The following is a 26375-nucleotide window of genomic DNA, read 5'->3' on the forward strand; positions in this document are numbered from 1 at the left end:
ATTGATCCCCATTGTTGCATTTGTTATCAGTGCCGGATGACAGCACAACTGCTGTTGATGAGAAAATATTTGCTGCAGAATAATCGTGAATGTAGTATTGCACCTTTCGTTACCTAATGGTATTTTGAAACCTAATCAGCCTTAGCAGTGAACTTGCTTTTTGCTGTCATGGTTACTAGTAAAGCGCAGAATGGCTGACAGTGTGGTCTGCCTCAAGGGTTTCTTAGTCATAGCACATGGCCATAAAGAGCATAATGAAAGCAGAACGTGGGTGATGTGTTATGTACGACCAAACTTTATCATGTCGGAAGTATATATAGGAGAGAACATTGCACATGTGTTGGAAACTGACGGCATAAGAAATGCTTCTGCCACAGTCATGTGATTATCACATCTTAATCATTTCTTCATTCACACAAGGCAAAAAATAGGATTGAAAATAAAAATGAAGTATAGCAAACTCCTAAAGCAATCACAGTAGCGGCACATTCACATTGTATGCAGACCACAAAAATGCAGCAGAAATTGATCCGATTTCCTCCCACTCTCAAAAGACTTCTGATTAGGGAATTTAGATTGTGAGCCCGAATGGGGACAATGATCATGTCCGTAAATTGCTGCGGTGCTATGTAAGCAAAGCAAAATAGATACATTGTGATATTATTCTGCAACATCATGTGTATTTCGTTTCCTAGTTTTATGAACTGTTCCTAGGGTTAAGTTCACCTGCTTTTAACCTTGACTGGCGCTGTCGTTACTTTTTTGAGAGCCAACGTCCGCTTTGATAAATTATTAATGAGCGGCTGCGGTCATGTGGCAAAGCAATGTGACATCACCTGTAACAGCAACGCCAACATCGCTGGATCGGAACCGCTGCTAGGTGCCCGGTATGGATAACCCATTTAATACTTGATTTTATGAGCGATTATCCTCTCCAGAATCCTGGTAAATCTGCTGCAATACAAGCAATGTTCAATATATGCCAGGGCGAGATTTTAGCCATTACAGCACATCATAACATGCTTTAAATGATTAGAAAAGACAGCTTCCAATTAGTGGTAAAGCACAATAAATAAATACCGAGGTGAAAGAGTTAAGCATTAATTAACTGTCAAAATGCATTATTGAGTTTTGTTTCACATGAACAAAGGACACATCGCAGTCATACTATACTGGCCTCATACAAATCCACAAGTAGGACAGGAAACGATCAGAGTGCCCCCATCAGCCCCTCACCCGCAACGGAGCCCGTGTTAATATTCTTTACACAGAAGGCTGCTCAACAAAGGGAATACAACAAGGCTGGGAATATCTACACCCACATAGCGCTGTCTCCATGGCAGAGTCAGTCTATGCATGTATCAGCACTGATCAAAAATAATATTCAGCCATGCTCAATAAAATGTTTCAGTAGGTTTTCAATATTAGTATTCCCGGAATGTGAAGTTCAAACACTCAATGCAAATATTTATGGAATGTGTCATGTAAAGTAATCAGCTGAAAAGTCCCATGGCTGGCAGTCTGGAACTCGCTCTACAACCCAATCCCTGAAGAAACCTCCACTTTGGATAATCCTTCATCAAATGACTAATTAATCCAAATCAAAGCTAACCTAACACAGAGCTAATACATTAGACATGGGGACTGTTTCCTTGTTTCTCGGATTCTTCCAACGTCTGTGCTGCGTAACGAGACCATCCCATGGTCGGCTTGTGTGGACAATGCAGATGACCCGCAAGTCTAACCTTAGCACTTGATCTAAAAATCCCAATGATAGTCCACCAGTCTACAAGGGGAACTATTGGGGAAGAAATCTAGAAGTAAATAGTTGCTGTACTTACATGTAGTGTTTCTGTCTATCCATACGTATATCCAATGCCGGGGGTACAACATCTGCGGCCCCCCTGCACTAATCCTACACAGCTTGGCCACAGACCCCTCCACATTTACATGTCAAAGAAAAGCTTTCCTAAAGGCGTATTGTACGGCGGGAGGATGGTTTCCTAAGCAGCAGCCTTGTCTAGGCACAATTGTTTTTTACTCCAGGAAAAGCTGTAATTTCATTTTAGTCAAGCACAGGCAGACAAGCATGTGATAATGCTGCTGCAATTTACTAATATGCATTTAATAATGGTAAAACTGAGGAGCAGGAGTGATATTTAGCTGTAGTTAAGTGAAGGGAGAAAAGAACTACTTTGTTTACTCCATGGTGAGAAATGTCTGGTAAATAACTGAGGCTCGGAAGGATTTCATCCAGTCGGTTACATAGGAATGTGTATAAAGGATCATTAAACGCTATTCCCAGCAGTGATAAATCAGACTGAATTCCCATTTATTATTCCAGGTAGTGAAGCTGGCCTGCAACTAAAGGCATAGTTTATTCTGTAGTTTGGGTTTTCATCGCTTCAATGTATTTAATATTACAAATCTTAATTAAACAAAATGCCTACACCTCTCTGTAGTGGGAAGAGTGAATCTGTTGAAGATGGTAGTTATGCCGCAACTCTTATATGTCCTTCATAATTCCCCTGTCTGGCTTCCTCAGAACAGGTTTCATAAAATTAACATGATTTTTAGAGAGCTTGTTTGGCTGAAACAAGGCGCGAGAATTAAACTTGAACACTTGCAAAAACCTAAGGATGAGGGGGGACTTGCATTGCCCAACCCATGGCTTTATTTTTTGTCTTCCCAGTGCCAGCATGTAGCAGGAGGGATGGAGGGCGAGTTGGCGGATTTGGTGGGAGGTCAGAAGATCCTTCAATTTCTAGTGGGACGGGGATCACTGGTGTCGAGTCTGGAGTCGGGTAGATTTCGATCCCTTGCATTCAGGTTTCCTACGGTGCTTTTAATGGTGAGAGTATGGGATAAGCTGAGGCAGCTGAGAGGAATACGCGGTCTTACAAAGTACTCCCCCATATGGGACAATCAGCATTTGCCATGTATGAAAACGCTCAGAGGCTTTGCTCACTGGAGGCGGATTGGCATATGGTGGGTGTCGCAGCTGGTGGAGGGAGGGGTTTTTAAAACTTTCGAGCAACTGGGACGGGAATTTCCCCTCCAACGCTCTATGTTTTATCAATATTTGCAGCTGCGTCACGCGTATATGGTGCAGAGCAAAAAAGTTGACCTAACCATACACCATGACGTCCTTATTCATAGGCTCGGTATGCAAGGGTCCACCAGAGGACTAATTTCAATGGTGTATGGTGGTTTACTTGGACAGGTCCTGTCAAGGCATCCTATTGGCGCACTGATAAAGTGGGAACAACAGCTGGGTACGATATCAGTGGAGCAGTGGGACTCGATTCTACAGATGATTCCCAGATTGTCTCTTAGTGAGCCTGGACGCCTGTCTCAGCTATATGTCCTCTATAGGACATACAGGTCTCCCGAATGGTTGTTCAATAGAGGGTTGCGGTCGGACTCAAGGTGCCCCAAGTGCACAACAGATAATGCGGACATTTTACACATGATGTGGACATGTTCTTGCCTGCAGATATTTTGGATCGTGGTCCTTGGCCTTATACACTTGGTCACGGGACAGGATATTCCCAGGGACCCCATGATTTGTGTTCTGGGTTATGTTGATGAGGTGGGAGGGGATCAATATCTTAAAATTGCTGTGGCCAGAATGCTCTATGTGGCCCGAAAGCTGATAGCTTATTACTGGATTTCTGACAAAATCCCCTCAAGAAAAGAATATATTAATAGGTTGAACCAAATATTATATAGGGAAAAGTCTGTGTATCTTAGGAGAGGTGTGCCGCATATTTTTGGGAAAATATGGGAGGGATGGTTGAAGATTCCCAGCCTGGCTGCCTCGAATCTTCTGGATTAGTGGGTGGGCTTTGGAGGTGGTCTCCTGTCGGTTGTTTCTTGCCTTTTCTCAAGCGATCTGGTTGTGTGTTACAATTGGGTCTATTCGCTATGTACCAGTCCATGCCATCGGACAAAGGGAGGGGGGTGTTATGGGGGAAGGGAATGTTTGATAACATGTTGTAAGTTGTACATGCCTGTCATTTCCAAAAACTTTTAATAAAAACTATCTGATTAAAAAAAAACAAAACAAAATGCCTCTTTAATGGGGTCATGGCTGCGATGCAGACTGATGTGTTTCCATGGCTACTAACTGCGAAAAGAAAAAAAACCTGTATATTCTCTCTTCCTATTCTTTCAAACCTACAGACATTCAATGGCAAAATTAGAGAATCACGAAAAGTAGAGACACTACGGGTATCGGAAAATGGCGCTTTTTCTTTTCTTTTTTTTTAAACAAAGTTTGGATTTTTTTTCACCGCTTAGATAAAAAAGAACCTAGACATGTTTGATGCCTATGAACTCGTAATGACCTGGAGATTCATAATGGCAGGTCAGTTTTAGCATTTAGTGAACCTAGTAAAAACAAAAAACAAGTGTGGGATTGCACTTTTTTTGCAATTTCACCACACTTGGAATTTTTTTCCCGTTTTCTAGTACACGACGTGGTAAAACCAATGGTGTCGTTCAAAATTACCACTAGTCCCGCAAAAAACAAGCCCTCACTCAGCCATATTGACAGAAAAATAAAAAAATATATAGCTCTGGGAAGGGGAGCGAAAAACGAAAACGCAAAAATGAAAATATGAAAATACCTCCGGGGATTAAGGGGTTAAACCCCTACCAGTCCAGAACCATTGCTTCCCAACAGTTTTGATTACTTAAAGGGAATCTGTTGCCAGGTATTTTCTAGCCCACATTAGTGCAGCATGACATAGGGGTAGTGACTCCAATTCCAGTGATGTATCACTTACTGGGCATCTTGCAGAAGCTTTTATAAAATCCGTTTTATCTGCTGCAGATCTACCAGCTCTCTGAATGCTGAGCTCTGTATAACCTCATCTATACCACTGACTGACCCCCTTTTTCTGTGCATAGGCAGAAAACTGTTAATCACTGGTGAGGGTGGCGTCATACAGAGCTCATGAATAAGGAGGACTACATGGCAGCATGTTTACTAGCCCTCTAATTATAAAATCACTGTTTTATCAGCAGAAATTTTTCAAAACTACAGCAAGCAACCCAGTAAGTTACACAGCCCTGGAATCAAGGTCTCTGCTCCTATATTATGCTGCTCTCAGATTAGGTTGCAAAAATCTGGTGACAGATTCTCTTGATGACATGCCATCTACACACAACTGGTTTAGCATATCACTGGCCTCAGCAGTGGGGCCAAAATTAAAATTTGAAAGTGTAATCTGAGCTTTAAAGGGCATTTATCAGTGTGACCTACCTTCCCAAGTCACCTACATGGGCATGAGGTCAGAGAAATTTGAATAAGGGATTTTTTGATGTATTGTGTATTAAAGGTAATCTGTCAGTAGGATCCACCCTCCAAGGCCATCTATATGGGCATGTAAGTATTAGGAAGCTGAATAATGTGATACCTTGATATCTGTGATCTAATGTCTTATTCCAGAAAAAGGCGCTTCACTGAGGTTCTGCCTACAGAGCTTATTTTAAATTAAAAGGGACATTACTGGTGTGAAGCATAGAATGACTTACACTTTGCTCTCATAATTACACACAGATCTTACAGGGAATCTGTCATCAGGTGTTTTCTATGTAAATCTGAAGACACCAGTAGATAGAGGCTTTGAAACACAGAATTCAGAGATGTGTCACTTGTCAAAGTGTGAGCTGTTGATAACACACTATGAAAGTTTTATCACTAAGAGATTAACATTGCCAAATGTGGGAGTGTGGGCGGGGTTAACTTTCTCAGCTCCGCTTCATGCAAACTCTAAAAGCTCTGAGAGTCAGAACTGCTGCACTCAATATACTAAGTGATACATTGTTGGATTCAGGTTCTCTTTACCTACATAAGGCTGCTCTCAGATGAGGTAGCAAAAACCTGCTTACAGATTCCCTTTAACGGAGATCAGAATTAACACAGTACAGCAGGGTAGAATTTTGTCTCACTAAAATTGCATTTGTCCTCTCACAGTGCTTCAGTTTCCACTGTCAGAACTAGTATCCAATAATATAAATGGTGCTAGTAACATGTTTGTGTTTTTTGCTCGGTGGATGCAGGACCACCTCTCCTTTGGATATGCCGTAAATGTCTGTGATGAGGCAACGACTTATCAGAGGCCCCATGGTGCTGCATAAAGTAAAAAAACAAAAACTTACCTCCCACACAAATAGTGCTTCTTCCGCTCAGACTAAAATATGAAGGCTACAGCCAATCAGTGGCAGCCAATTGACTGCAGCACTCATGTGACGTGATTTATGTCAGGAGACTGACAGGAGAACCATGGCTAAGAGCAGAGCACCTTCTCAAGTCCAGGAGGTAAGCAAATCTTTATGTTGCGTTTTACTTTATGTAACACTCATGGTCCATTGACATGAGGTTGTCCAGCAGAGAACAAAGCTTTTAAGGCAGCAAATGACAATAACTACAATATATTTGTCTTCTATGTGCTAATGTCTCTTATAATTAGCATATTGTTCTGCCTGTTAAGGCCTCTTTCACACATCAGTTTTTCGCCGTCAGACGCGATCCGGCTTTTTTTTTGTAAAACCATATCCGGCGAAATGCAATGCCGGATCCAGTTTTTCCCCATTGACTTGCATTAGCGCTGGATCGTGCCGGATGGCATTGCGTTTGATCCGTCTTTTGCCGGATCCTGCTACTTGTCTCATTCCGGCGTCTGGAAAAAACGACTACTGTAACGTTTTTTGTCTCCGGCGAAAAAGCCGGAAGCGCCGGATCCGACGTTTCCGGCTTTTTGCCACAATGAAAGTCTATGGGCGCCGGAATGCGCCGGATCCAGAAAAAGACGGATCCAGCCACCGGATCCGTTTTTTTAAGTCTGCGCATGCTCAGATGCAATTGGCCAATCCCCAGGAAACAGATATAACCTGCTAGACGGATCCGGCAGAAAAACGGATCCGTTTCTACAGTTCTCCAAAATTTATGCCGGATCCGTTTTTTCTAAAAATAGTCAGATCCTGCCTGACGGCAAAAAACTGATGTGTGAAAGTAGCCTAAGATGGTTACAGCATTGTTGCATGTTAAGTAACTGTCCAATTTAGGAGACACATGCTTTGACCACCTTTGTGGAAATGGTAAGATTTATTAGTGTTTTTCAGACATCTAGAGCTTTTCAGTTGCCTCCTTGAAACAAGTGTCTCTGTAACAGGAATGCATTTCACAAAGTTGTTAGGAAAAATCTCAAAAGAGCAGAAGACTCTCAGCAACGAGGCCTTTGGCGATTAACAACTAAGAGCTTGTGTTGTCTTCTCTTCATTTTAAGCTTACTCCAGCCTATGAAAGTTGGGATACACAATGGGTTACATTCCAAGTGTTTTTACTCATGAAGAACCTGGGAGCCATGGAAATTTCTAAGTAGCATAGAACTTGCATAGTCATTGCATGAAATCATTTGCAGAAAACTTTATATTTTCTCTCGTATATCCTTGTATACAAAATGATAAAGGTCGTAAGAACAAACCTATGAATGTCTAGCTTGCTGGCACCAGAAGTAGGCTATAGTACAGTTTGTAACTTGGACTTAATCCCATCCTGTAAAATAATTCAATTAGAGAAATAGTTTCCTCGGCACCAAAACAGCTCAGTCCGATGGGCAGCGTGGCATTCCTCAGTCCCAGCCATGTCCTCTGCTGTCATCTCTCCATACTTCAATACTGTAGGACCTTTGTTCTAACAGCACATTCACCCCTAGGCAGCTAAGCTCTGATTTCAAGTTTTCAATTAAAAAAATAAAAATTGCTACGTAACGTTATGTTTTGTGAAGTAAGTGAAGATTAGGTTTCAGAGAGAAAATCTGGATTTGATCTTAAGAAATACCTTAGTTTTAACCTTTGTGTTTCTGGGGGGGGGGATCTAAAAGCAGCCATATCACTATGCGACTGAACTTATTCTTCAAAAATAACATTAAAAAAAAAAAAACATAAAAAAGAGGAATAAATGGGATGATGTCAAGTTTATTGTGCCATAGTCTCCTCCTAGAAGCCATATGGTATTGCTAGGAAGAAAATACAGGATGATGTATGGCAAGCAAAATAACAGAGTAGGCAATGAGTGCCCCCCAATACACTGTATTGCACACGCCATATTTACATTGTGCACGGTTTTCATTTTTTTCTTTCACGTATCCAGCAATATAATCAATAGAGGCTTTCTATCTGGTTGTCTTGGCTTTGTAAAGAAACATAAATGCCAAGTACAATTTCTGAGGTTTTCCTCAGTGAGGAAAAAAAAACGACATTTAAAAAAAATAAACCACAGCATTCAGAAAAAAGAAACAGAAGTTCTAGGATGTGTCCACCCCAATCAGCATACATCATCCATTGTATCTTCTGCTGTCTGGTGCCCATCTTTATTTTAAAACAACTTTTTTTGTTTTTACCTTTAAGGGTTTTCATCAAATAAATAAAAAAAAAAACAACAAATTGATAAATACTTTTAATTATTTATATTTGTCTTGTATAGGGGCAAATGAAAGCCAAAGTTTTTCAAAATAGAGGCCAGGAAATCAGCAGTCAGATAGGAGCGCTGTAAAGGTAGCAGGGAAATGCAATAGAGATTCAGGTCCCCCGCGGCTCCAGCCGTATACCTTCTAAGAGGATCAATATAAAACCAAAAATAAAATGACGGTCACAGGAGCGCTGGAATGAGACCAGGACAAGGAGGTTGGTGTTTAACTACAATGCGTTTTGACGGTACCCCATCTTCATCAGGTGGAAGAATCTCCTTGTTCTGGTCTCATTCCAAAGTTTTTCAAAATGGCTGCGGTCATATTGCTCAACACAAAACCCAATCTAACCACGCTGCAGGTCAAGATGTCTGCATGGAGAAAGCTCTCCTGCCTTCTCTGGCTATTCACTATGAGGAGAGACAGGAGGGGATGATTGTCCATCAAAGAAGAGATAACTCAGCTGAAGCACAGGCAGATAAGTTATAAGGAGTGAGGAGGATCAATATGAAAGCTGTGGGAGCTGTTGTTTTCGGACAATGTATATGAGTAGCAGTATTCACACGCTGTTAGGACACGACCATCTCCTAAAGCCTGCATTTTGTCCCTCTCCTCTCCTTATTACTGCTGACCTGGCTGCCTGTGCTTCAGCAGAAACAGGAGTTTTTCTACTTGCATAACCTGTACCACTATATATTTTGGGTTCAGTATTGTGACGGCAGTCATTTTAAAAACCTTATAATTGCCCCTAGACCAGAGTAAATGAATAAAAGCATTTATAAATTTATTTCTAATATTTTTTTGCTCAAAGAACCTTTTCTAAACTGCTTTATTTGTAAAATAAATGAAGGAATATGTCTCTACTTGGCTGTCCATTTGGTCATTATTTGGCTGTCTGTTATGTTCTGAAAAACACAAAAAACACAATAAAAAGGGTTCTACATAGGGCTGTGGAGTTGAAGTTGTATCAGATGGGGATTTGAGGACGAAGTCGGAGCTTTTTTTGAGTGGAGTTAGTGTCGGTAGAAATGAATAGACTTAGACCACAGCATTAAGCGTTATCGGTCAGAAATTGGAGAATCAGTTCACAGGACTCGGGTCCATAGGCCAGGTCACTAATCTGTGACCACTGGATCAGAGGCCTGCAAATCTCCATACCTCCCAACGTTCCCAGCTTTTTTCAGCTGGGTTGGCGTGAAGTTGTGTGTGTAGGCACAGATTAGGGAGCAGAGTCTCGCAAATCAATTCTCTCATATCTCATGTCTAGTGATTTACAACGGAGTTTAGACAAGTTTAGAAATACTAATAATATAAATATATTTCATGTTTTCTTCTTCAATCAAAAGATGCCATTTATAAAAAATAATGAAAAAAACAACACGTGATACAGTAATGTTACTATTTTACTACAGTTAATTTGTTATTATTAATTATAGGTCATTTATAAAGGAGTTGGAAAAGAAGGCAGATTTGTGTGGATAAACAGAGGAGTCAGAACCTTAGCTAAAACAGAACTGTCTAATGTTAAAAGCTAAAACTCCCTTATTGACCAAGAAGATTAAAATGGTTTTAGATACTTTGTTTTTGTCTGTCAGAAAATGGCTGTGGCTATCTGAGGACTGGTTGGGGCCTTCTATGCCACATTGTGCATAAAAAATGTGCAGAAATGTTGTCCCAAAGTAAGTCAACTAATAGTGGTGTAAAGTAAGATTAGACAATATAAAGATGTATTGTACAAAAATGTATGAAACAGCATAAACCACTATGATACAGTCATTGTTATGATCCCGGTCTGGTCATTTCAGGGGTTAATCTTTCTCAGCCTCTGTCTGGGTTCAGGTTTGCTATTTATCGCCGCTGCTTCCTGCAGGCAATGTCAGTTGTAGTTCTGTCTACGGCGTAAGTAGCTGACTCTGTTACACCCCGATTTGTCCGGCTGTTATTCCTGACTCGACCCGTGTCTGTGTTATTCCCTACTCCCTGTCCCGACTCTGTGTGTCCCCTTTGTGTCTGGACTTCTTGGTACTTGAACTCGGCTTGGACCCTGACCTGCTTTTGTCTCTTGTATCTGGCATATCCGCACCTGACCGTTACTGATCCTCTGGCTTGTCTCTGACCCTGAGTTTGCTTATTCCTTTGGTACTGCCCTCCAGTCTAGGATTTGACCCGGCTTATTTGACTTCTCTGCTGCCACCTGGTGGTAGCTTTACTGCTGCAAGGCAGGTCTGCTTCATCTTCGTGCTGGACCTCTCTCCACTCTTTCGCCCCCTAGTAGAGCTAGCTTCTACTTGCATTTGCAGCAGCATGATAGTCATGGCTGAAAATGTTGGCACCCATGAAACTGTTCCAGAAAATGAACTATTTTGCCCAGAAAATGATCGCAATCACACGTTTTGTGAACACGATTATTTCCTTTGTGTCTATTGGAACAACACACCTGTTACTTGCCACAGGTGAGTTTAAATGAGCATCAAATGCATGAGACAAATTTGTTTACCCATGTTTTTGGAAAGGTGGCAACAATTTTGTCAATTTTTGTGGTTTTGTGTGAAATTATGTCCAATGAGCCTTTTTTCTCTTTTTTTGTGTTGTTCCAATACACACAAAGGAAATAAACATGAGTACAACAAAATATGCAATTGTAGTAATTTTCTGGGAGAAATACTTAATTATCTGGAACATTTTCAAGCGTGACAACACTTTCGATCATGACTGTAACTCTGGCATATTGTAGGACTGTCTAGTCTACAGTCATGGCCAAAAGTTTTGAGAATGACACAAATATTAATTTTTACAAAGTCTACTGCTTCATTTTTTCTAATGGCAATTTGCATATACTCCAGAATGTTATAAAGAGTGATCAGCTTAACAGCAATTACTTGCAAAGTCAATATTTGCCTAGAAAATGAACTTTATCCCCCAAAACACATTTCAACATCATTGCAGCCCTGCCTTAAAAGGACCAGCTAACATCGTTTCAGTGATTGCTCCATTAACACAGGTGTGGGTGTTGATGAGGACAGGGCTGGAGATCAATCTGTCATGATTAAGTAAGAATGACACCACTGGACACTTTAAAAGGAGGCTGGTGCTTGGCATCATTGTTTCTCTTCTGTTAACCATGGTTATCTCTAAAGAAACACGTGCAGTCATCATTGCACTGCACAAAAATGGCCTAACAGGGAAGAGTATTGCAGCTAGAAAGATTGCACCTCAGTCAACAATCTATCGCATCATCAAGAACTTCAAGGAGAGAGGTTCCCTTGTTGCCAAAAAGACTCCAGGGCGCCCAAGAAAGACCAGCAAGCGCCAGGACCGTCTCTTAAAAGTGTTTCAGCTGCGGGATCGGGCTACCAGCAGTGCAGAGCTCGCTCAGGAATGGCAGCAGGCAGGTGTGAGTGCACCTGCACGCACTGTGAGGCGCAGACTCTTGGAGCAAGGCCTGGTCTCAAGGAGGGCAGCAAAGAAGCCACTTCTCTCCAGAAAAAACATCATGGACAGACTGATATTCTGCAAGAGGTACAGGGAGTGGACTGCTGAGGACTGGGGTAAAGTCATTTTCTCTGATGAATCCCCTTTTCGATTGTTTGGGACATCTGGAAAACGGCTTATTCGGAGAAGACGAGGTGAGCGCTACCACCAGTCTTGTCTCATGCCAACTGTCAAGCATCCTGAAACCATTCATGTGTGGGGTTGCTTCTCAGCCAAGGGAATGGGCTCTCTCTCAGTCTTGCCTAAAAACACAGCCATGAATAAAGAATGGTACCAGAATGTCCTCCGAGAGCAACTTCTCCCAACCGTCCAAGAGCAGTTTGGCGATCAACAAGGCCTGTTTCAACATGATGGAGCACCTTGCCATAAAGCGAAGGTGATAACTAAATGGCTCAGGGAACAAAACAGAGATTTTGGGACCATGGCCTGGAAACTCCCCAGATCTTAATCCCATTGAGAACTTGTGGTCAATCATCAAGAGACGGGTGGACAAACAAAAACCTTCAAATTCAGACAAAATAAAAGCATTGATTTTGCAAAAATGGACTGCTATTAGTCAGGATTTGATCCAGAAGTTGATTGAGAGCATGCCAGGGAGAATTGCAGAGGTCCTGAAGAAGAAGGGTCAACACTACAAATATTGACTTGCTGCATTAACTCATTCTAACTGTCAATATAACCTTTTGTTACTCATAATATTGTTGCAATTATATTTCTGTATGTGATAAAAACATCTGACAAACACACATAAAAACCAGAGGGCAGCAGATCACGTGAAAATATAATATTTGTGTCATTCTCAAAACTTTTGGCCATGACTGTACATTCATACTGTAGACAGTTTTCATAATCTGCCCCACTGTATGGTGGGAAAAGAAGGGTCACTTTCTAGAGTATATTGGTGTGGAACAAGGCACTGTGTAGGAATTCTGTAGGAATAAATCTAAGTGGAAGGAGCTAAACAATGAGCTGTCAATATAGCTTGGGGCTATGCAGTAGTAACTAGCTAACCAGTAAAAAGCTTACCTGTCTGTCCGATCATAACACGCTTACCAAGACTAAGCTGAAACCATTACTAATTACAAAAAAATCACATTATCACATTTACTGTATTTTCATGCAGGAGTCTTGACAAAGGTGAATGTTTGGTAATGTTTAGTGTTGAGCATTCCGATACCGCAAGTATCGGGTATTGGCCGATATTAGCTGTATCGGAATTCCGATACTTAGTTCCGATACTTTTTTCATATCGAATACCGGAATCGGAAGTTCCCATAATGCTAGGAGCCCGTTAGATTTGATTCAGCCAATGGGGATCCTCAGAAGTGTGGGCATATCCTGTTAGGCATGTAGGCATGTTAACTACTGGCATGGCTGTGATTGGCTGCTGAAATGATGTCATGATGCACTATAAAAAGCGCTGCAGCCGCCATTTCTGGTCACTCTGCTGTGAATTCAGTTAGGGACAGGCTGCTGTTGAAGACTGTGAGGGACAGTTAGAAATAGCGATTCTAAAAACAATATTGTGCTTTATCCAGGCTACATAAACCACCACTGTAGCTTGCTTTTCCCTAGCAGCGCTGTTTTCACAGCTGTCTGCAAGGGCTGTGTGAGTGCAGACCCACGCTGTGTAGTGTGTCCTGCAGGCATGTCTGCTTGTAGGCCGGCCAGCGTGTGTCTCTGCCTCATACACATTTTTCTTTTATTGCTGCTTTTTTTTTCTCCTGTATAGTGTGCTTCCATACGTATCCATATACGTTGGTTGCAAACACTAAAGGAGTGGACAGCGGAGCCTTTCAGCAGCCTTTCAGTGCTATAGCCCATTTCTCTGCACTGTTTTTGGCTGTCTGATAGGTCTCTCTGTGTGTGAGTGCAGCTCACGTTGCAGTGTGTTCTACAGCCACCGCTACCTGTAGTCCGCTCAGCGTGCGTCACTGCCTCATACATAGTCCTTTTTTTGCAGCAAATTTAGCCAGATTTTTGCTCCTATATTAGTGTGCTTCCAACCGCATCCATTGTCATTGGTTGGTTGCAAACACTATATAGGATTAGATAGAGGAGCCTTTTTGCTGGCTTGTGCCCTTCAGGGCCAGCCAGGCTAGTATCACCCTATTTTTTGGAGCCTCATCAATTGCATTGTAGGTTAGCTTCCTGCATTGTAATCGCTCCAAAAAGTTTGTGATACTATAGCTTTCAAACTTTGGTCACATCCTTTCCTTTCCCCCCACCCAAAAATAAAAAGGAAATAAAGTTCACCAAACACTCCACTTTACAGTTGTCTAGGCCACATTAGATCATATTAAAGTGTAGTACACACACTCTTAGCCAAATTAGTGTTTCTTATACTGGTTAGCAGGTGTTCAGGAATAAGAACACTAAGCCACCCCTTTTTTACTTTTCTGCCTATCTTTATCAGTCTACCAAGATGAAGAAGGCAGGGAGTAAGGCACGTGGTCGTGGCCGTGGAGTTTCAGCAGGGAGAGGACGGGGGGATTCAGCAGGGAGAGGACGTGGGGATTCGGTATCTGCTGCGGCCACCAGTGACCCGGCATCCCCCACTTTTACCAGGCAACAGTCCTTCATGGGCAGCTTTGTAGGACCTCGCCGTACCCCACTGCTGCGTGACGAACAAATTGAAGCCGTTGTCGGATGGATGGCAGCTAACGCATCCACTTCAATGACTTCCGCATCCTCCCAAGGCCAGAGCACTGAAGAGCAACCATCTGTCTCTTCACCACCTGCCAAATTGCCCAGGCAGTCTGAGAGCCCTGGACAGGAGCCATCTCAATCTTTACTTCTGTTCTCAGAATCTGTTGGCTTGGAAAGAGGTGGCCAGCCAAGCAGCATTCTAGAGCGTGAAGAAGAGGGAGTATGCAGTGATGCGCAACTGCTTTGTCCCTCTGAATCTGAAGAGGCGGGTGGGCCAGTGCCTATGGTCAGCACACCTCAGTATGCATCAGATGATGATGAGACTCAGTTGCCAATTTCTGGTGCGTACGGTGCTGGCGAGACAACCCAGGACCAGCCAGTGCTTGAAGAGGGGAGTGGAGATGATGAGGTCCTTGACCCATCATGGCGTCAGCCACAGGAAGGTGGTGGGAGCAGCTCTGAGGAAGAGATTCCCCGAACGGCCAAAAGAGGAGGGAGAGGGCGGGGGCAGACTTGGTTGCCTGTAGCCTCCACTTTGGCACCCGTGAGGAGCAATCCTCTTCCAAAACACAAGACGGGCACTCCCAGGACTTGCAGTGCGTGGTCTTTTTTTGACACAGTTGCAGATGACATTTGCTTTGTCAAATGCAAGCTGTGTCATCAGAAAGTGAAACGAGGCAAAAATGTGACCAACCTCAATACCACAAATATGTGGAAACATGTGCGTACCAAGCACGAGGTGGAGTTACACAGAAACACTGAAGATGTAGGCCAACCTTCAGCAGCACCTACCACCTCTTCAGCTCGTGTTGGGGCCTCTTCCTCCAGCTCACACACAGCTGGTTCGGCTTCCTCACTGGAACGCCATGGAAGAACCACTGCCACTGTTGTCCAGAGACCCAGTGAAATTCCACCCACTGAACCACGTTCGCAGTCATCAGCACCCTCCCAGGCCACTCACCAGCAATCGGTAGCACAGGCATGGGAGAAAAAGCGGCCATACTCGGCAAACCATCCCCGAGCACTGGCTCTGAATGCCGGCATTGCCAAACTACTGGCCCTTGAGATGCTGTCATTCAGGCTGGTGGAGACTGACACATTCCGGAACTTTATGTCATTGGCAGTTCCACAATACAATGTGCCCAGCCGCTTTTATTTCAGCAGGCAAGCTGTCCCTGCCCTGCAAAAGCATGTGGAGGGAAAAATTAAAAATGCGCTACTAAATGCCATCAGTAGCAAGGTCCACCTGACCACCGATGCGTGGACCAGTAGCCATGGACAGGGACGATACCTTTCCCTCACTGCCCATTGGGTCAATGTTGTGGAGCCGGGTACAGATCTGGAGAGTGGCTCTGTACGTATTCTGCCAACTCCAAGGATTGCAGGAATGCAGTCTGTACATATTGAGTCCTCCTCCTACTCTAGTTCCTCGGAATCAGCACTGCGTGAGCCTGTTAGGCCAGATATGAGCACAGGTGTGGCCAAACGTCAACAGGCCGTCCTTAAATTAATTTCTTTGGGGAATCGGAGCCACACAGCACAGGAGCTCTGGAATGCCATCAAGCAGGAGAGCGATGTGTGGTTTGTGCCAGCGAATCTCCAGCCAGGTTTGGTAGTGAGTGACAATGGCCGAAATCTAGTGGCAGCTCTGGGCCTAGGCAACCTCACTCACATACCATGTCTGGCACACGTGCTCAATTTGGTCGTGCAGAGCTTTCTGAGGGACTATCCGGATCTTGATGCACTGCTGCACAAGGTTCGCCTAGAGTGTGCTCACTTGCAGCGTTCCAGCATGGCAAGATCGCGCATTGCATCTCTGCAACGCCGATTCCGCCTGCCAGAACATCGCATCATATGTGACCTCCCCACCAGGTGGAATTCAACGTTACATATGTTGGAGCGGTTGTGTGAGCAGCAGGCAGCAGTAATGGAGTACCAGCTGCATCAGGCGCAAACAAGTCCCACTGTGCGCCGGACACACTTCACCACCACTGAGTGGGCCACTATGAGGGACATCTGCCAAGTTTTGCGTGGCTTTGATGACTCCACGCAGATGGCCAGTGCAGATGATGCACTAATCAGCATGACTGTCCCCCTCATCTGTCTGCTTCAAAAAACCTTACAAGCACTAAGTGAGGTTTTGGAAGAGGTCGAGGATGAGCAGTCAGAAATGCCATCTGCTTCTGGCAAGTCTGCGCAACGTGCTTCCACACAAAGGCCCAGGCAGGGGACACTTAGTGAGGAGGATGACGAGGAGTCAATGGAGGAGGAGGAACACATCTCTCCAGAGGAGGGAGGTACACAAGGCTCTAGTAGTCAGTGTGTACAGCGAGGGTGGGGTGATGCTGAGCAGGCAGAGATGCTGCCTCAAGCTGGGGACAGCGTTTCCGGTCCAGTTGGCAGTCTGCAGCACATGGTTGATTTCATGCTGCAGTGCTTGTTAAATGACCGCCGCATCGCCAACATTCTCCACACGGCTGATTATTGGGTGTACACCCTCCTAGATCCTCGCTACCGGGACAACTTACAAAGCCTCATACCACAGTTGAACCGGGAGCGAAAAATGCGGGAGTACCAAGAAACACTTGTGCAGGCCATCATGTTCTCCATTCCCCCCACAAGTGTTGCTGGTAGTGCTTTTCAAACCAGCCATGTGGGTAGAGGCAGTGGAGGAAGCTCTGCACAAAGAGGTAGCAGAGGCAGTGCCGCAGGACAAGGCAAGGCCAGTATGGCCCAAATGTGGAAAAGTTTTGTGGGACCGCCACAAACGGCTACACCATCACAGACGGCTCCAGTCAGCAGGAGGCAAGGTTTCCGTCAGATGGTGACAGACTACTTGTCGTGCCCTGTTAGTGTTCTCCCAGACGGCTCTTCCCCGTTCAAGTATTGGGTCTCTAAGCTGGATACATGGCCAGAGCTTAGCCAGTATGCATTGGAGGTGCTGGCTTGCCCTGCTGCCAGTGTATTATCGGAACGTGTCTTTAGTGCTGCAGGTGGTGTGGTAACAGACCGTCGCACGCGACTATCCGCCGATAATGTTGACCGGCTTACTTTTGTGAAAATGAACAAGGCCTGGATCTCCCCTGAATTTGCCAGTCCTCTTCCAGAATAAATAACTGGCTGGCAACAGGATCCAGGTCTCCTGTTGTGTTCATGTTTCTATGACCTGAACTTTATTTCCTGGGCTACAGCAACGCCCGTTGTTGCTCAGAAGTGCTGTCCGCACAGACAAAACACTCGCTCATGTGTAAGTGGGGTTCGGTAACGTCAGCTGATCCCCTGCTGTGTGTACGGCAAACTCTCCTGCTGCCTACAACTTCTGACTACCTCTGATTTAATATGTTCTCTGATTTGCCCTCTGTCTCCACTCTGTTTTGAGTATTTCCTCCGGCCTACAACACCGCCTGTTTCTGCTCTCAAGTGCCGTCTGCACAATCCACACTTGTTCCTGTGGTACCTGGGTCCTGTAACATCTGCTCATCTCCAGAGTTGAGCACGGCAATGTCTCCTGCTTTGTCTACATTCCCACTACTTGTAGTGGAAATGTGGACAGAGCAGGAGACATTGCCTGACTCACCTCTAGGGAGAAGCTGCTGTTACAGAACCCCAGTAACACAGGAACAAGTGTGGGTTGTGCAGACGGCATTTCAGAGCAGCAACTGGCGTGGTTGGAAGCCAGAGGAAATACTCAAAACAGAGTGAAGACAGAGGCCTAATTGGAGTACGTTGACAGTTAGTAGTAGTCTAGAAACAATCACAAACTGCCACCAAGTAGGCCTCGGCCTACTACCTGATTTTCCCTGGGCTCCGACACCGCCAGTTGGTGCTCAGAAGTGCTGTCCGCACAGACAAAACACTCGCTCATGTGTAAGTGGGGTTCGGTAACATCAGCTGATCCCCTGCTGTGTGTATGACAATGGGTCCTGCTCCCTCCACAGTCAAACAACCTCAGATTTACACCTGGCTCCAAGTAGGCCTCGGCCTACTACCTCATTTTCCCTGGGCTCCGACAACGCCAGTTGGTGCTCAGAAGTGCTGTCCGCACAGACAAAACACTCGCTCATGTGTAAGTGGGGTTCGGTAACGTCAGCTGATCCCCTGCTGTGTGTACGGCAAAGTGTCCTGCTCCCTCCACAGTCAAACAACCTCAGATTTACACCTGGCTCCAAGTAGGCCTCGGCCTACTACCTCATTTTCCCTGGGCTCCGACAACACCAGTTGGTGCTCGGAAGTGCTGTCCGCACAGACAAAACACTCGCTCATGTGTAAGTGGGGTTCGGTAACGTCAGCTGATCCCCTGCTGTGTGTACGGCAAACTCTCCTGCTGCCTACAACTTCTGACTACCTCTGATTTAATATGTTCTCTGATTTGCCCTCTGTCTCCACTCTGTTTTGAGTATTTCCTCCGGCCTACAACACCGCCTGTTTCTGCTCTCAAGTGCCGTCTGCACAATCCACACTTGTTCCTGTGGTACCTGGGTCCTGTAACATCTGCTCATCTCCAGAGTTGAGCACGGCAATGTCTCCTGCTTTGTCTACATTCCCACTACTTGTAGTGGAAATGTGGACAGAGCAGGAGACATTGCCTGACTCACCTCTAGGGAGAAGCTGCTGTTACAGAACCCCAGTAACACAGGAACAAGTGTGGGTTGTGCAGACGGCATTTCAGAGCAGCAACTGGCGTGGTTGGAAGCCAGCGGAAATACTCGAAACAGAGTGAAGACAGAGGCCTAATTGGAGTACGTTGACAGTTAGTAGTAGTCTAGAAACAATCGCAAACTGCCACCAAGTAGGCCTCGGCCTACTACCTGATTTTCCCTGGGCTCCGACACCGCCAGTTGGTGCTCAGAAGTGCTGTCCCCACAAAAAAACACACTCGTTCATGTGAAAGTGGGGTTCGGTAACGTCAGCTGATCCCCTGCTGTGTGTATGGCAAAGTGTCCTGCTCCCTCCACAGTCAAACAACCTCAGATTTACACCTGGCTCCAAGTAGGCCTCGGCCTACTACCTCATTTTCCCTGGGCTCCGACAACGCCAGTTGGTGCTCGGAAGTGCTGTCCACACAGAAAAACACACTTGTTCATGTGAAAGTGGGGTTCGGTAACGTCAGCTGATCCCCTGCTGTGTGGCGGGCAAACTGCTGCTGCCTCCAAATTTTAGCTACTTCAGATTTAAACATTCTCTGATTTGGCCTCTGTCTCCACTCTGTCTCTAGTATTTCCCCTGACCTCCAACACCGCCAGTTCCTGCTCAAAGTTGCCGTCCACGCATTCCACACGTGTTCCTGTGTTACTGGGGTTCTGTTACGTCAGCAGATCCCCCAATGTGTGTCCGCCACTGTCTCCTGCGCTGTCCACCTTCCCACTGCAAGTGGTGGGAATGTGGACAGAGCAGGAGACATTGGCAGACAAACATCAGGGGATCTGCTGACATTACAGAACACCAGTAACACAGGAACACGTGTGGATTGGGCAGACGGCTACTGTACGCATAAACTGGCGGTGTTGGTAGTCACGAGAAATCCTGGAAACAGAGTGGAGACAGATGCCTAATTGGAGCACGTTGACAGTCTGTTGTAGCCTACAAACAATCTAAAACTGCCACCAAGTAGGCCTCGGCCTGCACCCTGGTTCTCCCTGGGCTCCAACAACGCTAGTTGGTGCTCAGAAGTGCTGTCCACACAGAAAAACACACTCGTTCATGTGAAAGTGGGGGTCAGTAACGTCAGCTGATCCCCTGCTGTGTGGAGGGCAAAGTGTCCTGCTCCCTCCAAAGTCAAAATACCTCAGCTTTACACCTGGCTCCTAGTAGGCCTCGGCCTGCACCATGATTGTCCCTGGGTTCCAACAACGCTAGTTGGTGCTCGGAAGTGCTGTCCACACAGAAAAAGACACTTGTTCATGTGAAAGTGGGGGTCAGTAATGTCAGCTGATCCCCTGCTGTGTGGAGGGCAAACTGCTGCTGCCTCCAAATTCAAACAACGTCTTATCTTAAACTGCCTCCAAGTAGGCCTCAGCCTACAAAATGACTATCCCTGGGCTCCAACATCGTCAGTTGTTGCTCGGAAGTGCCGTCCAGACAGAAAAACACACTCGTTCATGTGAAAGTGGGGTTCGGTAACGTCGGCTGATCCCCTGCTGTGTGGAGGGCAAAGTGTCCTGCTCCCTCCAAAGTCAAAATACCTCAGCTTTACACCTGGCTCCTAGTAGGCCTCGGCCTGCACCATGATTGTCCCTGGGCTCCAACACCGCCAGTTGGTGCTCGGAAGTGCTGTCCACACAGAAAAACACACTTGTTCATGTGAAAGTGGGGTTCGGTAACGTCAGCTGATCCCCTGCTGTGTGGAGGGCAAACTGCTGCTGCCTCCAAATTGTAACTACTTCAGATTTAAACATTCTCTGATTTGGCCTCTGTCTCCACTCTGTCTCTAGTATTTCCCCTGACCTCCAACACCGCCAGTTCCTGCTCACAGTTGCCGTCCACGCATTCCACACTTGTTCCTGTGTTCCTGGTGTTCTGTAACGTGAGCTGATCCCCCAATGTGTGTCCGGCACTGTCTCCTGCGCTGTCCACCTTCCCACTGCAAGTGGTGGGAATGTGGACAGAGCAGGAGACATTGGCAGACAAACATCAGGGGATCTGCTGACATTACAGAACACCAGTAACACAGGAACACGTGTGGATTGGGCAGACGGCTACTGTACGCATAAACTGGCGGTGTTGGTAGTCACGAGAAATCCTGGAAACAGAGTGGAGACAGATGCCTAATTGGAGCACGTTGACAGTCTGTTGTAGCCTACAAACAATCTAAAACTGCCACCAAGTAGGCCTCGGCCTGCACCCTGGTTCTCCCTGGGCTCCAACAACGCTAGTTGGTGCTCAGAAGTGCTGTCCACACAGAAAAACACACTCGTTCATGTGAAAGTGGGGGTCAGTAACGTCAGCTGATCCCCTGCTGTGTGGAGGGCAAAGTGTCCTGCTCCCTCCAAAGTCAAAATACCTCAGCTTTACACCTGGCTCCTAGTAGGCCTCGGCCTGCACCATGATTGTCCCTGGGTTCCAACAACGCTAGTTGGTGCTCGGAAGTGCTGTCCACACAGAAAAAGACACTTGTTCATGTGAAAGTGGTGGATTGGGCAGACGGCTACTGTACGCATAAACTGGCGGTGTTGGTAGTCACGTGAAATCCTGGAAACAGAGTGGAGACAGATGCCTAATTGGAGCACGTTGACAGTCTGTTGTAGCCTACAAACAATCTAAAACTACCACCAAGTAAGCCTCGGCCTACACCATGATTGTCCCTGGGTTCCAGCACTGTCAGCTGGTTCTCGGCAGTGTCTTTGGCACGGGGACTCCCTGTTGCCCAGCCTGGTTCCAGCACGCCTGGATGCCACCAATCCGTTGTCCTGTCGTCTTGCGGCCGGGTTAGCCGACTCTACGGTGCCTGCAGTTTAGGTGACTCCTATGTGGGCTGCGGGAACTGGCACTGAAGGCTGGATCCGTAGTGCCAATGGGACATGGACCCCCTGTAGGACTGTGGGTTTCGGTAACTGCGGCCGGCTTGCGGCCTGGCTACTTTGCTTTGAATGGGTACCTTCTGCTACCCACCCGGGTTCCAGCACTGTCTGCTGGTTCTCGCCAGAGCCTTTGGCCTAGGTGCCTCCATCTCGGTATCCGAGGTCCAGCACCGTCAGCTGGTCCTTGGTAGTGCTTTCTAGCACAGGTACCTCCTGCCTAGTAACTGTGGTCCAGCACCGTCAGCTGTTCCTCGGTAGTGCAATTGGCTCTTGTAGCTTTTGCTACCCATCTGGGTTCCAGCACCGTCAGCTGGTTCTCAGCAGTGTCTTTGGCACGGGGACTCCATGTTGCCCAGCCTGGTTCCAGCACGCCTGCTGTTTCCGGGTAGTGTCAAGGTCACTATGCCACCAATCCGTTGTCCTGTCGTCTTGCGGCCGGGTTAGCCGTCTCTACGGTGCCTGCAGTTTAGGTGACTCCTATGTGGGCTGCGGGAACTGGCACTGAAGGCTGGATCCGTAGTGCCAATGGGACATGGACCCCCTGTAGGACTGTGGGTTTCGGTAACTGCGGCCGGCTTGCGGCCTGGCTACTTTGCTTTGAATGGGTACCTTCTGCTACCCACCCGGGTTCCAGCACTGTCTGCTGGTTCTCGCCAGAGCCTTTGGCCTAGGTGCCTCCATCTCGGTATCCGAGGTCCAGCACCGTCAGCTGGTCCTTGGTAGTGCTTTCTAGCACAGGTACCTCGTGCCTAGTAACCGTGGTCCAGCACCGTCAGCTGGTTCTCGGCAGTGTCTTTGGCACGGGGACTCCCTGTTGCCCAGCCTGGTTCCAGCACGCCTGCTGTTTCCGGGTAGTGTCAAGGTCACTATGCCACCAATCCGTTGTCCTGTCGTCTTGCGGCCGGGTTAGCCGACTCTACGGTGCCTGCAGTTTAGGTGACTCCTATGTGGGCTGCGGGAACTGGCACTGAAGGCTGGATCCGTAGTGCCAATGGGACATGGACCCCCTGTAGGACTGTGGGTTTCGGTAACTGCGGCCGGCTTGCGGCCTGGCTACTTTGCTTTGAATGGGTACCTTCTGCTACCCACCCGGGTGCCAGCACTGTCTGCTGGTTCTCGCCAGAGCCTTTGGCCTAGGTGCCTCCATCTCGGTATCCGAGGTCCAGCACCGTCAGCTGGTCCTTGGTAGTGCTTTTTAGCACAGGTACCTTCTGCTTAGTAACCGTGGTCCAGCACCGTCAGTTGGTCCTCGGTAGTGCCATTGGCTCTTGTTCCTTCTGCTACCCATCCGGGTGCCAGCACTGTCTGCTGGTTCTCGCCACAGCCTTTGGCCTAGGTGCCTCCATCTCGGTATCCGAGGTCCAGCACCGTCAGCTGGTCCTTGGTAGTGCTTTTTAGCACAGGTACCTTCTGCTTAGTAACCGTGGTCCAGCACCGTCAGTTGGTCCTCGGTAGTGCCATTGGCTCTTGTTCCTTCTGCTACCCATCCGGGTGCCAGCACTGTCTGCTGGTTCTCGCCAGTTTCTCAGCCTTCTTGTACCTTCTGCTACATTTCCAAGATCAAGCTTTTTGAAATTGTCTTTGGTAATCCTTATTGATCTCCATGACGATGACCCTGATGATGACGACCCTGAAGACCACACCAAAGAAGACCAGAAATATGACCCTAAATAATAAGACCAAGAGGACAAAGAACATGAAGACAACCACCAAGATACAGAACAAAAGACAGAAGAACAAGAAGCAGAAGAAGCAAAAGCAGAAGAACAGAAAGCAGAAGAACATTAAGCATAAGACAAAAAATCAGCATAGAAGAAATCAAAATTATAAGCAGAAGAAGACTAAGCAGTAAATGGGGGTGAGTCCGTTCCTCCTCGTGGTGCCCCTGGAAAATGCCTGCTGCTGCAGGCCAAACTGAACACGGACAAATCCTGTTGTAAATCTTTTGTGACAGGCAGAACGTAAGTTGTAATCTTATAACTTTTATAGATAAGTACTACAGGAATGCCTGTCACCATAAGAAAATGAAGAAAAAGAAGAATAGGAAGAAGATGAAGAAATAGCATATGAAAATTAATAATAGCTGAATAAGAAGAATATGAAGAATGGAAAAAAAAAATTAATGGGAAGAAGGTGAAGAAGAAGAAGATGAATAAGGTGAAGAAAAAGTTGATGAAAAAAATGCTACTGCTGCGGATCATGAAGGAGAAAGTGTGGGAGAAGTACAAAAGAAGGTGAAGAGCATGGAAGTTGCGAAACATACATATCTGACTAAATATAAAAAAGTTAACATAGTCAATATCTTTTTAACTCCGAACGTCTTGAAAAAAAATATTGGAATTAATGCTATGCCATGTGATTTGAATAAACCACTATGCTTTTAATGTCTCCTCCACCTCCCACAATACATTCTACATGATTCTTATTTGTTTTCAATTATGTAGAATTAGCCAACAAGGAAATAAAGGCCTTTTTTTTAATTCCGATACCGGAAGTCCCATTGACTTGAATGGGACTTCCGGTATCGGAATCGGCGATACCCGATATTTTTTTCGTATCGGGCGATACCATCCGATACGATATTTTTGGGTATCGAACGGTATCGCTCAACACTAGTAATGTTTGGTATTTGACATTACTTTAGCAGGAGTTTCTCATGAATGTTATTACACATTATCCAAACACATTTGTTTGTTCAGCAACAGAAGTGTCCATCAGGAGAGCAGAAATTCACTTTTAAAGCAAGAAAAACAAGAGGGATGTAAAGTAGAAAAAACAGCTACTGTGTTATTTAAAGAAGGAAACTGGCTAGCATTAAAAATAATACCCCGTAAGCCAGTCCTAATACAGAGCAAATAAAACTACAAGTGGGAGAAAACTAATATGTGTTTTTTGGAAAGAGTATCTGTTAAAATTGCTAGTACTTCATATGGATGTTATAAATGGGGTGATAATACCCCAAATGATCAATCCAATTATTATTCAGCACAAACAAGCACATCGATCGAACAATGAACAGTAATTCACTTGTTGTTGATCACTGACATGAAAATATATACTGTACTTGCCAATTTATCTGCTGGTAAATTAGCTGTCACTGCATCTGTCAGGTTTCGATAGAATCTGTCAGTCATGACTCAAGGCAAATTGCTAGTGTGAACACAGCCTTAAAGTAAACTTCACATTAGTGGCCGACAGCTAGATTGATTCCAGTAGTAGGAACAATGTGCTTTTTGCTTCTTAATTTCCACTGTTCATGTTTTTCAGTGAAAGGTTTAGCATTGTTAAAGGGGTTGTCCACTATTGGGCAACGATTTTTTTAGCGAAAAGCCGCAGTGTCGACAGTCGTTCTCCCCGGGGCTGTCGTGCGGTGTTGTGACAGGTGACGCTGGTGGTGTCACTGTCCCTTCCTTCCTACAAATTGAACATGAAGAAGTAGTCAGGGCTGCAGTTGATCTCAGACTTCCTCTTCATGTTCAATTCACTCAATTAGTATTTGGAGTGTAAAGTTGTCTGGAATAGACTGCAGACACCATGTGTCATTTGGACAACCCTTGAGGTACCAAAACAGCAGATACCGCCACACGTGTCCCCATTTTGGAAACTAGACCGATCAAAGAATTCATCTAAGGCTGTGTTGAGCATTTTGAACCCATATTTGCATCATAGAACTTTTAAAAATGTGGATGTGAATACAAAAATTAGTCTTTTTCCGCTAAAATGATGTTTTAGCCCCCAATGTGTAATTTTCATAATGGATAACAGAAGAAAATGGAATTTGTTACACAATTTTTCACAAACGTGATCTACCCCACATGTGATCAAAAACTGCTGTTTGGGCACACGGCAGAGCTCAGAAAGGAAAGAGCGCGATTTGATTTTTAAAGAGTAGATTTGTCTGGAATAGATTATAAATGCCAAATCATATTTGCAGAGCCCCTGACATGCCAACACAGAAGAAATACCACAAGTGACCCCATTTTAGAAACTAGACTCCTCTAGGAATTTCTTTATTACTGAGCATTCCCAACCGGTGATTCACAAAGTTTATAACATTTAGATCTGAAAGCAAAAAAAATTACATTTTTTCCACTGAAATGTTTTAGCACCAAATTTATAATTCTCAAGAGGGGTAACAGGAAAAAAAATAGACCTTAATTTGTTATGCAATTTTTCTGAACATGGCAGTACCCCATATGTGGTTGTACCCTACTGTTTGAGCACACGGTAATGATCAAAT

The 26375-nt window shown here is 45.4% G+C and overlaps 2 protein-coding genes across 7 annotated transcripts in view; one reads left to right on the top strand and one right to left on the bottom strand.

Moving 5' to 3' along the window:
* Positions 1-26375, bottom strand: part of ANKRD6 (ankyrin repeat domain 6) — a 238102-nt gene that overhangs the window by 184973 nt on the left and 26754 nt on the right. Inside the window, exons 1-2 of one of the 6 annotated variants that reach the window (XM_073589569.1) lie at positions 1842-1971; positions 837-951 (exon numbers count right to left, since the gene is read on the bottom strand). The exons of 4 other annotated variants lie outside the window; for them this stretch is intronic. The gene's annotated coding sequence lies outside the window, so the exon portion shown is untranslated. Of the gene's footprint in view, positions 1-836; positions 952-1841; positions 1972-26375 lie in introns of those variants that run through there. One more of the 6 variants, XM_073589568.1, reaches the window with a different exon arrangement.
* The window catches only part of RRAGD (Ras related GTP binding D), a 259744-nt gene that overhangs the window by 35031 nt on the left and 198338 nt on the right, over positions 1-26375 (top strand). The gene's annotated exons all lie outside the window — the stretch shown is intronic.

The sequence above is a fragment of the Dendrobates tinctorius genome, unplaced genomic scaffold, assembly GCF_039654945.1.
Source record: "Dendrobates tinctorius isolate UK_male_01 unplaced genomic scaffold, ASM3965494v1 ptg000111l, whole genome shotgun sequence".
Taxonomy (NCBI): Eukaryota; Metazoa; Chordata; class Amphibia; order Anura; family Dendrobatidae; genus Dendrobates; species Dendrobates tinctorius.